Source organism: Mesoplodon mirus, assembly GCF_964341445.2.
Source record: "Mesoplodon mirus genome assembly, chromosome: 11".
NCBI classification, from domain to species: Eukaryota; Metazoa; Chordata; class Mammalia; order Artiodactyla; family Ziphiidae; genus Mesoplodon; species Mesoplodon mirus.
The window spans coordinates 81,900,466-81,913,510 of record NC_138987.1 but is presented as its reverse complement, the minus strand read 5'-3'; the positions used below and the strand labels follow the sequence as shown (position 1 = coordinate 81,913,510).

The following is a 13,045-nucleotide window of genomic DNA, read 5'->3' as shown; positions in this document are numbered from 1 at the left end:
ACGCGGGTAATTTAGTTTGGTGCCTTTTGGGGAGAGGCAGGCTCAGTCCAGGGGTTGCTCTTTGGCTGTGCAGGGAATCAGTTTGACCAGGGCCTTAGCTAGATAAAAACATGGAGGGCTGGGCAGATTGTGGCCTTTGTCTAGGTAATGATTACTTGAAGTAAAGGAGTGAATTAGCAATTACTGAGTGTCTGCAATGTGCTAGCTGTTGTTTTGGGCATTTAAGACAATTTTTTTAGAGCAGTTTTAGGTTTGCAGTAAAAGTAAGGGGGAGTTAAGATTTCCCATTTACCCGCTGCTCCCCTCACACACATAGCCTCCCCATTATCAGCATTCTTCACCAGAGTGGTACATTTGTTACAACTGATTAACCTACAATAACACACCTTTATCACCCAAAGCCCATAGTTTACATTACAGTTCAGTTTTGGTATTGTACATTCTGTCTGTTTGGACAGACATATCCAAATGACATACAAATAATGATATGTATCCACCGTTATAGCCTCATACAGAGTATTTTCACTGCCCTGAAAATCCTCTGTGCTCTGCCTGTTCATCCCTCCCTCTCTCCTAACCCCTGGCAATCCCTAATCTTTTTCCTGCCTCCATAGTTTTGCCTTTTCTTCAATGTCATATACTTGGAATTATACAGTGTATAGCCCTTTCAGATTGGCTCTTTCACTTAGTAACAGGCATTTATGTTTCTTCTGTGTCTTTTCATGGCTCATTAGCTCATTTCTTTTTAGTGCTGAATAGTATTCCATTGTCTGGATGTAGTTTATTTATCCATTCACCTATTGGAGGACATCGTGGTTGCTTTCAAGTTCTGGCAGTTATGAATAAAGCTGCTGCAAATATCCATGTGCAGGTTTTGTGTGGACATAAGTTTTTAACTCCTTTGGGTAAATACCAAGGAGAGCAGTTGCTGGATTGTATGGTAAGAGTATGTCTAGTTTTGTAAGAAACCACCAAACTGGCTTCCAAAGTGACTGTGTCATCTTGCATTCCACCAGCAATGAACGAGTTGCTGCTGTTCCACAGTCTTACCAGCATCTGGTGTTGTCAGTGTTCTGGATTTGGGCCATTCTAATAGGTGTGTAGTGGATCCCGTTGTATTAATTTGCATTTCCCTGATGACATATGCTGTCGAGCATCTTTTCATACATTTGTTAGTCATTTTCACATAAAAATATTCTGTTCCATTGGGAAGAAAGTGGTCTTACCCCATCTTACTGACGTGGAACTTAGGGAAGGATGGCTGAAATCGGTATTTGGGGGAGAGAAGGCCTTCCTGTCAGGAGAGCCAGCTGCCGAGTCCTGGCTAGAGGCAGCGTTTGGGGGAGGTTAGGAGCACAGACTGCAGTAGCAGGGCTGGGCACATGTACAGACACTCTGCTGTTTGCTGGCTGCGGGACATAAGTTATCTAACTACCTCAAGTCTCTTGCCTCATCAGAAAACGAGGGATTGTTATGAGAAGTAAATGAATTAATATGCATGAAGTACTTAGAACAGTGTCCTGGCACATAGAAAAGGCTATAAACTGAAGTGTTTAGAGAAATGTTTTCCTGACGCGGGCTTATGGCAAGCAGTTCTCCTGGTCTCTGTGGCCCTGTAGCAGAGCCTGCCCTCAGTCTGAAGGTGGTGAGGTAGCTACATCCAGTCTGGTTTCCCCAGCATCCCAAGTTGGGTTCTCCCCGCACCGAGAAGGTAGGAGTGGCCTTGATGATTTACATACGTCAGGTCATCCTCCTCCAGGATCCTGCATCTTCCAGGGCCATTGAGATGTTGCCAATTAAAAGACACACAGCTGCACTTAGTCCTAAGAGCTTGCTCTGCAGATGAGAAACTGAGGCTCAAGGAGGTTATGACTGTTCCAAAGTCACTTCAGCAGAGCTGGGATTAGGACGTGGTCTGTGCTAACCTCCAGAACGTGCAGAGGACGAGCCCAGTTTTCTCTGTGGAGCCATGGTCCACAGTGTGGATGACCTCATGTTTCTTGGGTCAGCTGGACCATTGAGATTCCTGGGTTCCACATGCCCTTTGGGGCCTATGAAGTGCAGACTGTGCCGGCTTCCGAGTCATGCCGGGGCAACTTGCCTCTTCTGTGAGTACCTCTGCTGCCCGCTCCTCTTAACCCAGTTTCTTTCTAAATTGTGCGGACATCAGACATCCATTGGCTTCTTCCGTGAGTTTCCCTCGTGCCTGACCTATCGTATCCTGTGGTCATTGGCTTCTCACAATCCTGATGAAGTTCTTTGTTACTTGCTGCCACTTCTGTTGGCTTTAATAATTTTCCCTTCTTTATTGCCTTTTCCCCCCTTGTGACCCTTGTGTGTTTCTGCCATTTTTCCTGTACCTGGGGGTCCATCACTAGGCAGTGAGCTGGTACAAAGGGGAACATGGTATGAACCGAATCAACGATATGTCACGTGATCTGTGCAGTCTTGCCTCTCAGCTTTCTTTTGATGAGCCTGGAGCCAAAGAGGACATTGTTAACACAGCATTACAGTCAATACCATATGCTTTCAGCAAGGGGAGAGAGTACACCAGAAATGGACCAAAAACTGTGGGAGACTGTAATTCCAGAGATGATCTAAGGACGTCCCTTCCTTAAAACACTAAGGCAGGAAATGATAAGGTTTCAGAAATAGGTAAAGTGTGATCTGCACAAGTGCCTGGCATAAGGAAATGATAAGGTTTCAGAAATAGGTAAAGTGTGATCTGCACAAGTGCCTGGCATAAGTAGTGTTTAAACATAAAGGTACTCTTTTCTTCAGCTTAAGGTAGCTTTGTTGCTTATGCTTTTCTTTTCACCGAAATGAGGACATTTATTCAAGATTAACATAATCATGAAATAGTGCAATTTAGGAAATTAGATAATTGTTTAAAGCATGCTTGAACATGCCAACATACTATAGTAATTTTCAATTTTAATCGTAGAATATTCCTTGCTCTCTATTTTTTTGCCTTTTAAACATATGCTAAAAATCTTCTACCAACTCTTGTTTTAAATGGAGAATGAAAATCATTGTCACTTGAGATTAATTCATGTTATTTAAAAAAGAAATCCCTCATATTTGAACTCACTCTTCTTTATGGCAGGGTGTTTTTAAAATTAGTTCTTTTGAGACCATTAGGAAAAAAAATGGGAGAACGTTTAAAACATGCAGAGAACCTTCCAGTCAGACCTGTCAGGTCTTTAAAAGCAGTCTTGGGATTTTTCTTGTTGTTTGGTAACAGTATTGAACCGATGGTTAATTGATAGCAATAAAGCTGGATAATCAAGTCTGATAAGCTAAGAAGAGGTTAACTAGAGCAATCTGTAGTATTTAGAAAAATGTCCAGGGTGATTGGGGAGTGGTGGCTGAAATCAACACTTGAGATTTCATTTGTGTTAATACAAAAATAAAAAGCCACACGTTTGTTTGCTAATTAACAATTGTTTTCTTTCATTTAAAAAATAACCCCCCTCCCGCCTACCCCGACCCCGATCCAGTCCTTCCCTGTAGGGAGAAAAGGAAGAGGGAAATTTGTCAGCCAGCTGCCTGCATTGCCACCTCAGGAAATAGCGTGTCAACTTCCTGCTTTCTCTAGACCCTCCTCCTGGCCTTCCCGTCATCCTCGTTTATGGAGTGTGCCAGATTTGGTGCTAGGTGCTGGGACTCTAAAGAAGAACTGACACGTAATTCCATGGTGCAGTAGGGGAGTGGGTCTAACCAGTAACACGGAACAGCGTGGAAACCTCCGAAGAATCCTTTCAGTTTGTTTAGAGAAATTGTATCTGCTGAAGGGCTGTTCACAACCTTATCGGGGTTTTTTTTTTTTTTTAACCTTTGTAGTTTGCTTCATTTAAATTAAAAGCCAGTTAACTTCTTTGAGTTTTTCCCAATCTCAGAAGGCAGCTCTTTCAGAGGGGTGTAGCGATTCCGCCTAAATTCTTCTGCAAACTCACTGTGCCTTTGCAGAGCCTTGTACTTTCTGAGCAGCAGTAAAGACAGCTTTATAATGTCTCCTTTGCAGAAGGAGCCTGCTTCTGCTTCCTCTTCCATTCTTCAGGTCTTTTTCCTTCCTAACATTTCTAGCAGTTTGATGTTTTCTCTTAAAACTTTGGCCCAGCCATGTGTTCTGTCCTAATCACTGGACCACACCAAGGATCATGCTGTTCCTTTCTTTAATATGTCCCAGTATCACATTTGTCTGATGAGTGTTCTATAGGGAAACACAGCTTCTGTTAGTGTGGTTATGTTTGTCTTTAATCTATATGCATTTAACAGTGTTTTGGGGTTTTTGCCAACTCCAATTGGAGTAAAAGATCTTCAGTAAAGACACCTAGATAATTTGGTGAATACTTTATGCATATATTTATGCATAAATATATGCAGTATATTTATTGCAATCATTTAGGCACTGAATACTTTATTTCAGAAGTTCATCTTCTGAAAACAACTCTCTGGTGTGTGGGATATGAACGTGTTATCCAGGGGAAAGTCATCATCGGATAGCTTGTCTGGTAAAGTTTATAAAATGCATTTCTCAAATTGGCCTAAAGAAAAATGATTGCTCAGCTATTTAAAAGATAATTGATCATGTCCTTTGCTTGTCGTATCCTTCTCCTTTGTTATTCTTCTGAGTTCCTGTATGACATTTAATAACAAATCCGAAGACTAAAATAACAAGGATTCATTTGAATTCCTATGGTTTATGGATCCGTTTATTAGGCCAGAAAGGGAAGGGGCAATAGAGTGAGAACACCTATTAGGACCTGGCTGGGTTATGTGAACTAACCTGGGATGGGAGTCTGGTAGGAAAAAAGCAGGACCTTTGAAATCTTGTGCACCTGAATTCAAATCAGGGCTCTGCCATTTACTAGCTGTGTGAACCTGGAAAGGTACCAAATCTTTCTGAAATCTTAGTTTCCTCATCTGCCAAATAGGGACTGTAGGATTTACCCTCACAGGGTTGTGAATAGTGGCTGGATTGTACAGTGTGTGGCCAAGCACTTATCTACTGTGTGCCTACTATTACTTCTTAAAAGGCAGGGACTGTGTTCAAATCAAGTCATCTAATCTTTCTGAATCTCAGCTTTGTCATCTGGGAACTTCTAACATATTAATATGAAAAAGCTCAGAAAAGTTACAACATAATACAAGTATAATGACTTATTTCACAAAGGCTTCCTGAATATCCACCAGGATATGAACTCTACTATAGGCTTTCTTTTTCAAGTCTCTTTGGTGCTTCCAAAACATTTATTTGGTATTATTATTACTAGATATTAGTTACATCTCACAAATATTGCACAGTTGACAGAAAGGAATACATATCTTATTTACCTTTATAATTTCTCCTGTATTTTAAATATAGTTAAGGGCTTAGTAAATGTTTATTAAAGGTGAATTTTTTTTGTTATTATCATTGCCCTCTGCTTTACAAACTAATATAGCTGATAGCATCATAATGGATTCATTTCCACAGAAAATCTACCTCATTGTCTCTGTAGTCATTTTATGGTTTTTAACATTACATATGGAATATGTAAAACCCAAGATACTTTTCTTATTACCATCGTACGTTGCTCTCAGCAGAGCTGAATTATATTCAGAGATGTACAATACCTGTGAGTTTTGGTATCGAAGAAGAAAAAAAAAACTTTGAATGTTCCTATGCTTCTTTCCAATTTTTGTATTTGTGGTTTTAATTTATTTTGTGAATACTTATGAAAATGTGCTATCACATTTTATTTACAGTTGGATATTTAGAGTTGAATATTTAGATGGTTTTCTCTTTTCAATAAGAAAGAAGTGTGCTTTTTGAACTTTTCTGGCATCTTGGAGAGTAGAGAGTAGCTCCCTCCAAATCTTTAGACTTTTTCTTATATCCCCTGTGAGACTTGAACAGCCAGAGCAGTAAGCTCTTTTCTGGTGTCTACAGTAATAAAAATGACCCTATTGTCCATTGATTATCCATCCTGGTGGGCCTAGTTTGGAGGAAGGAAGAGAATATATCCAACAATCAGCAGTCATTAAGAGACATCTACAAGCAAATGAAGGGCCTGCATTCTTTACTGGTGAAAAAAAGAAAGAAAGAAAAAAAGGCAACACCTCTTGAAACTGGAATTTACTTTGCTCTTGAGTTGTTCTTAATCATTCTGTTTTGCTTGTGCTCAGTGTATAGGAGTTGCAATAACCTGATATTGTGTTCATTTACGTCAACAGCTTCTGTTTGCATTCTTATAAGCTAATTTAAATAAAGGCTGTGTGGGTGATAGTAGAAATATTAGTTATCTCTAGCCGCAAACAAGTTGCCCTGAACTTAGGGACTTAAAACAATAAACATTTTTTATCTCACCTAGTTTCTCTGGATTAGAAATCCAGGAATGTCCTAGGTGGGCAGCTCTGGCTCAGGATCTTTCATAAGGTTGCAGCCCAGATTTCCTCCCGTATTGTAAGTAGTCCACAGGAAGTCTTGACTGGGGCTAGAAGATCCACTCCCAAGGTAGTTTGCTCACAAGCCTGGCAAATTTGAACTGATTATTGGCAGGAGGCCTCTCTGTTCCTTACCACGTGGATTTCTCCATAGGGCTGCTTGAATGTCTGTATGACATGAATAAGTGATCAAAGAGAGCAATATGGAAGCTGCATTGTCTTTTATGACCTAGTCTGGAAGTCACACATCATTTCCACAATATCCTACTGGCTCTACAAGTTAACTCCACTCGTGGGGGGAGAATACACAAGGATATGAAGACCAGGAGGCAGGGATATTTGGGGATTATCTTGGAGGCTGGCTACCAAAGTAAGAGAATGTCTGATCCTTACACATATTTAGAAGTGTCCAGTGGATGTTTAAATAACCTTAATTTTAACTTTAACAAAAATAATATAATTATTGGAATGTAGAGGTTTCCAATTTTTATCCCTTTTTTCCCAAATTGCACATGTTGGTATAAGTTGATTATTGGTCCATTTCAATTGCTTATAGAATAAATACCTGTTTTTCAGAGAAGCAGTCATAGAATTATATCTACGTAAAAGAAATCGTTTAGCTAGGCAGGGCTTTCACTGATGATAAGCTCAGCACCTCTCAACCACCCGTTACCATTCTGTAAAACCCTCTGAATTCATCAAGCCCTCAGTTGACATTTACTGAGCACCTCTGATGTGCTAGGCAGTATCAGTGCAAAATGTCACTGCCCTCAAGCAGAGCCAACAGTTTGTTATAATCTGTGCTAAATATTACAGTAGAGATCCATAGTGGAGATGGTGAGGTCGGTTGTTGAAGGTCATGGGCTCCGAAGTCGGTTTGCCTAAGTTCAGCTCCTGGCTTCCCTACTTATTAGCTGTATGACCTTGGACCAGTTATTTAACCTTCCTATTGAGTTTTCTTTCCTGATCTTCCCTTATTACAGCCTGCCTCCCTCATCAGGCTGTGAGGATTTAGGAAGCAGTGTCAGTGAGTAGTGTTAGCCAGCCACTTGGGAGTACCTGGAATGATCAGTTTGGATGAGGGAAGCTTCCAGGGGCTGGGAGACTTTTGGGTAGTCTCTTGGAGGGTGAGTTGGTGGGGCCTCGGCACGGGACACCAGCGTGAAGGAGGGCTAGAGGTCGAGAGGCTGAGCCGTGGGTGAGGCTGGGCATGTCATGTGGTGGCTTCGGGAAGGTGTTTGGAAATGTCTCAGACTAGGTCACAGAGAGGCTCGTGTAGAGTACCGGGACATTGTCCCCTCTCTGAGAGCACCCCAGTTTAAATCTCAGCCTTCTTACGGCCTCTGTGAGTACTCTCACAGTTGCCAGATCTTATGTCTGTATTTGCAGCGAGGAAAATATTGTCACTGCAGTTACGGGCCAAACAAAAGAAGTTTGAACTTCTTTGGTGGAGGCTTTTAAAAACACTAGAATGATAGTGGTTGCTCTTTTTTTGTTTGCTTTTTTAAAGTGGTCTGGCTAAAGGGCGGACGATGGGTTGAATAGTTAGGAGGGTTGCAGTCATTGGTGGGGAGACAATTGAGACCTCACTGGGGACTAGAGAGGTGAGGAGAGGTTTATCAGAGCTGAGTCCTGAGGACTGAGTGCTTCCTGTCGGGTGTGGCATTTCCCACATTCCCAGGCCACCGGCAGGACTAGGACACGTGCCATCCTATCCTAAAGAGCCTCGACTCAGCCAGAATTTTACAGTTATAAAAATCTGAAAGGAAGAGATTTTAATGTCAGCATATATGTAAGTTAGTGTCATTTTGAATTATATATGAGGGAATAAGCACCATAATCATCTTGGCCTTTAAATGTCTGGCTCTGGTAGTGATAACGTTATTTTATGGACAAAAGAAGATAACGATTATGTCAATTCTAGAAACTACTTTTCAGATGCCCACTTCCCATTTCCAAAAAACTTTCTTGAAAACAAAATTTAAGAGAGTGGTGAGGGGCTTCCCTGGTGGTGGAGTGGTTGAGAGTCTGCCTGCCAACGCTGGGGACACGGGTTCGTGCCCCGGTCCGGGAAGATCCCACGTGCCGCAGATCGGCTGGGCCCGTGAGCCATGGCCGCTGAGCCTGCGTGTCCGGAGCCTGTGCTCCGCAACGGGAGAGGCCACAACAGTGAGAGGCCCGCGTACCGGAAAAAAAAATAAAATAAAATAAATAAATAAAAGAGTGGTGAGGCTTTAAAGAAGAAAAAATGGATAGGAAAAGAAATTTTGAATTAGACAAATAAGAATCCCTTTGCCAACCAAACTGGATTCCAGATAGCTTCTAGGCCCAAGGTGGGAATCAGGGTGGGTAGTTCACCTCTTCTCACATGGTTCTGAATTCGCCACCCAGTCCTCTGCCAGTCTTCTCTCCCAGCAGAGTTGACCCTTCCTCACTTTTTGGATGATATAATGGTCCGTGGACAGGCTCTTTTACCAAAGGTGCATCAGCTTCAAATGTGTGTCTGTCTTCTAGCTTCTTTAGGAGGTAGGTCTGGTTGAAGCCAGATGGCTCTAACCCATCTGATAGAAGGGGATGAAACAGGAATTCTATGGTATCTAGTTGGCTTAAAGCCTATTCATTTTCATTAGAAAAATATTTTAATGTGACTGCTACTCTCTCTCTTTTAAAACTTGGAAGCATGCACTAATGCACTTTTGCACTTGCAGCTATAACAACATGGAAAAAGTGATCTGGAAATGAATGGCATTTTTATAACAAATATTAACTTATATGAAGTACTTGTCCAGTAACCAGATTTGGAAACAGTGTCTCCATCCAGGGCTGTGGAAGCTGAGCAGGGAGAACCCGGCTTTCGACTGACTTCCCGCTTCCTCAGTTGTGTTTGAAAAGTATATATGTATATATATTCTTTTTTTTTTTTTTTCAAAACAGCACATCAAAAATTTTTGTTACAATTCAACATGCTGTTCTAACACTGCTGTGGCCAAGTCACCCAACGTTTTCTTCACTTTCCTTCCACACAAGTTAATTTGTTTCACAAAGTGGAACTAAAGTATATTCAAGTCATTCAAATGCAAGCTACATAGATTCCTTATAAGTTACTGTATTAAGGTAGAAAAGAGATGCAAGAAAAAAAGACATCATAGAACTTATAGGATATCAAAATATTGGTACACAGTCTTTCCCAAGCTGCTTCATAATGATCCTAAAATTACCAGCACGAAAAAATAGTACAAGAATAAGGTTTATGGCTCCTTCAACTCTGTGTCTGTCATAATAATTACTGTAATACTTATTGTTGTAATAATTCTCATAATTATCCTCAGAGGGCTTCCCTGGTGGCACAGTGGTTAAGAACCCACCTGCCAACGCAGGGGACACGTGTTCGAGCCCTGGTCCAGGAAGATCCCACGTGACACGGAGCAGCTAAGCCTGTGTGCCACAACTACTGAGCTTGGGCTCTAGAGCCCACAAGCCACAACTACTGAGCCCGCGTGCCTAGAGCCCATGCTCCGCAACAAGAGAAGCCACCACAATGAGAAGCCCACGTACCGCAACGAAGAATAGCCCCCGCTCGCTGCAACTAGAGCAAGCCCACTCACATCAACAAAGACCCAGTGCAGCCAAAAATAAATAAATAATTAACTAATTAATTAATTTAAAAAAATTATCCTCAGGAGGATCTCTACGAAACCAGCAGAAACGACAGCTACATCTAAATCTTTGCTCTCTTGATTTGAGTCTCAGTGTCATTCTGCTGTGGTTCTCTTTGAGAGTCAGACCAAGGGACTGCTTTGCCGTAACGTTTTTTTAATAGATTGGATCAGCCCCTCCATCTTATCTCTCTGATCAGTTAACATAGTCCTCACCCCTCTCCTATAGGGTATGTTTTCACCAAGTAACCGCCCAGTGGTTGAGGTAGACATTCTGGTAGAATGAATGACAATTTGATACTAGGGTTGGGCGTCAAGTTACAGAGGTTCTTTATTAACACTTCAGGCATAGGTTGAGAGGCAACTGGAATTGCCTGGGAATTTTCATCAATGGACATTTGAGGAGACTCCAGGGTCCAGGTTGGGTTAACCTCAGATGAATCCATTGGGAGTCTTGTCACAGCTTGAAGCTCCTCCTAGACCTTTGGGTTCCAGTGGAAGGTGATGCTTTAGACTCACATTGCTACAAAGTAGCCTGGAAGAACTATAGAGTTAAGAAAGAGGGAGAAAAATCCAAGCTGACACACGATGGTGAGAGAAGAATCCAACCAATGTATATATTTTCTGATAGCTTGCATCAGATTTGGGGTCCACCAGTTCTTTCTCCTTACACTATTTTTTTTTTAATATTTATTTATTTGGTTGTACGGGTCTTAGTTGTGGCTTGCAGGCTCCTTAGTTGTGGCATGTGGACTCTTAGTTGTGACATGCATGTGGGATCTAGTTCCCTGACCGGGGATCGAACCCAGGCCCCCTGCATGGAGTCTTAACCACTGCACCACCAGGGAAATCCCCTTACACTATTTCTAATTTGATACTTCATATTATTTCATAGCTAAGAACTTAAGGATTGTTAACTTTTGGGGGTGGTATTTCCTATTCATAATAAAAGTAGTTCAGTGTCTTGGTATATTAAGAAATATGGGTAATGGAAGATGGTCTTGTTACTAAAGTAAACCTTTCTATAAATAAATTGAGCAACATCTGCATTAAGGGCATAGTCTGAATGTGGCAGACATAAGAATTGCGTCAATTCCTGTCTTGTGGCCAAGATTTCTTTCTTTGGCTTTCTTTATAACTAATGTCATGGCAGAGTTTCACATTCTCACAGTGTCATGCAATAGAATGGTCAAAAGAACTGGTGCCAAGTTACTCTCTTTCTTAGGTTAGCCAATGGTTGTCAGTTGTACTCACCAAGGAAGAATGCAGCATGTTTTTGTTTTTGTTTTTTAAGACTGAAAACCTGAGTTCTCTTCAACTTCAACTTCATTTTTAGGCCCTGGCTTTAGGCAATTTTCCAAATGTCTAACTGCTAAACTGCTTTCAAGAAATTATTGTGGTATTGCAGGGAACTTTGGTCAGGAGAAAAAGAAGGCACAAAGTCTTTCCTAGAACACCATGGGCCCATCAAATGACCTTTTAAAATTCCTTTTTCAAAGGCACAAAAATACTAATTCAAACCAAACCAGTCTACCCCACAAGTACTGCAATTCAAATGACTAGTGGAGAGGGCCCAAGAGGGGAGGAAAAATGTTTTTTGGAAAAACCATTTGAAGCTAAAAGCGTGTGTATTTTGCTCTTTGATTAGAAGTTAAAATGGGGTGATTTAGCATTTCTAAGATAAAAATTAGCCAGGACTGTAAGGACGCTGTGTACCTTTTCAGATGCCTGTGTAGCTCCTCCTAGAATACCTGTCTGGTGCTCTCCCCTTCCTCAAGGCCACCTCACACTGCTCCCACCTGGGGACTCCAGCACGGCAAGGTGAGTCTGAAAATGTGTACTCCTTCCATACATCCTAGAAGAGTATCACTTACAGTGACTTTTTCAAGAAAACTTTTCAAAGTCTTGGGAGACTTTCAGAGATTGTGTTCACTGGTGAATCATCATTTATAAACCCTTTATTTAAATAAGTACAAAGAGCAATAGTTGCCACTATGTTACAAATTCGAGATTCAAATTTGGGGTCTGAGGCAAAATTTTGCAAACTGGTGTATCACTAGTCTTGGGCTTCCTGAGCACTGTTCTACTAATGCTTTAAATCGGCAGCCTCTTTTAGAACAGTGGAGTATTTCTAACAGTGAAAGGTTAGAAGGTCTTGGTAAGTCTGAAATATATCCTGTAGTTTGAGCTTCCATCTCTGTAACAGTGTCAATAATAGGCTTCATTAGGGCTTCCCTGGTGGCGCAGTGGTTGAGAGTCCGCCTGCCGATGCAGGGGACACGGGTTCGTGCCCTGGTCCCGGAGGATCCCACGTGCCGCGGAGCGGCTGGGCCCGTGAGCCATGGCCGCTGAGCCTGCGCGTCCGGAGCCTGTGCTCCGCAACGGGAGAGGCCACAACAGTGAGAGGCCCACGAAACGCAAAAAAAAAAAATTAATAATAATAATAATAGGCTTCATTAAATAAAGGGGGCACAAAATCCCTTGAGGTGGGAATATACAACTAAATTATTCTCCACTTGCTTTTTGTATGCTTGATGTGTATAGTCTCTTGTCTCTTGAACATTAAAGTGACTTATTGGTCTCAGGAGGGGAAGTAATTTGACCTTGTTTGTAGTAAGTGACTGACTTACGAATAAACTGTTCACATTTTACAGGTGAGTAAACTCTTTAAGGGCACCAACCAGCGTGCTGTCACATAAATTCCTTAGTCCCTCACTTGCAAAAGTTATGTGCTTGCATTTTTGCCCAGATGATGAATTTTGAAGGTCTCACATAAATTAATTTCCCCTTAGAGCCTTCTAGTAATTGCTAGACTCTGTGGAAGGAGCGGATTCCTAAAAACACAAGTTCATATCCTCACTGGTTCAGTTCTCCTGTGGACCCTGCTACATTGCTCGGGCATTAGGGAAAACCATGACTAAAAGTCTCCAAGTGTTGAGAATAAAAGATAGTCTGATTCT

General features: G+C 41.6%; 1 protein-coding gene across 2 annotated transcripts in view; it reads left to right on the top strand.

Annotated features, from left to right (window-relative positions):
• RASSF8 (Ras association domain family member 8) overlaps positions 1–13,045 on the top strand; it is a 133,548-nt gene that overhangs the window by 29,307 nt on the left and 91,196 nt on the right. Inside the window, exon 1 of one of the 2 annotated variants that reach the window (XM_082635262.1) lies at positions 11,885–11,906. The exons of the other annotated variant lie outside the window; for it this stretch is intronic. The gene's annotated coding sequence lies outside the window, so the exon portion shown is untranslated. Of the gene's footprint in view, positions 1–11,884; positions 11,907–13,045 lie in introns of those variants that run through there. 2 annotated transcript variants of the gene reach the window in all.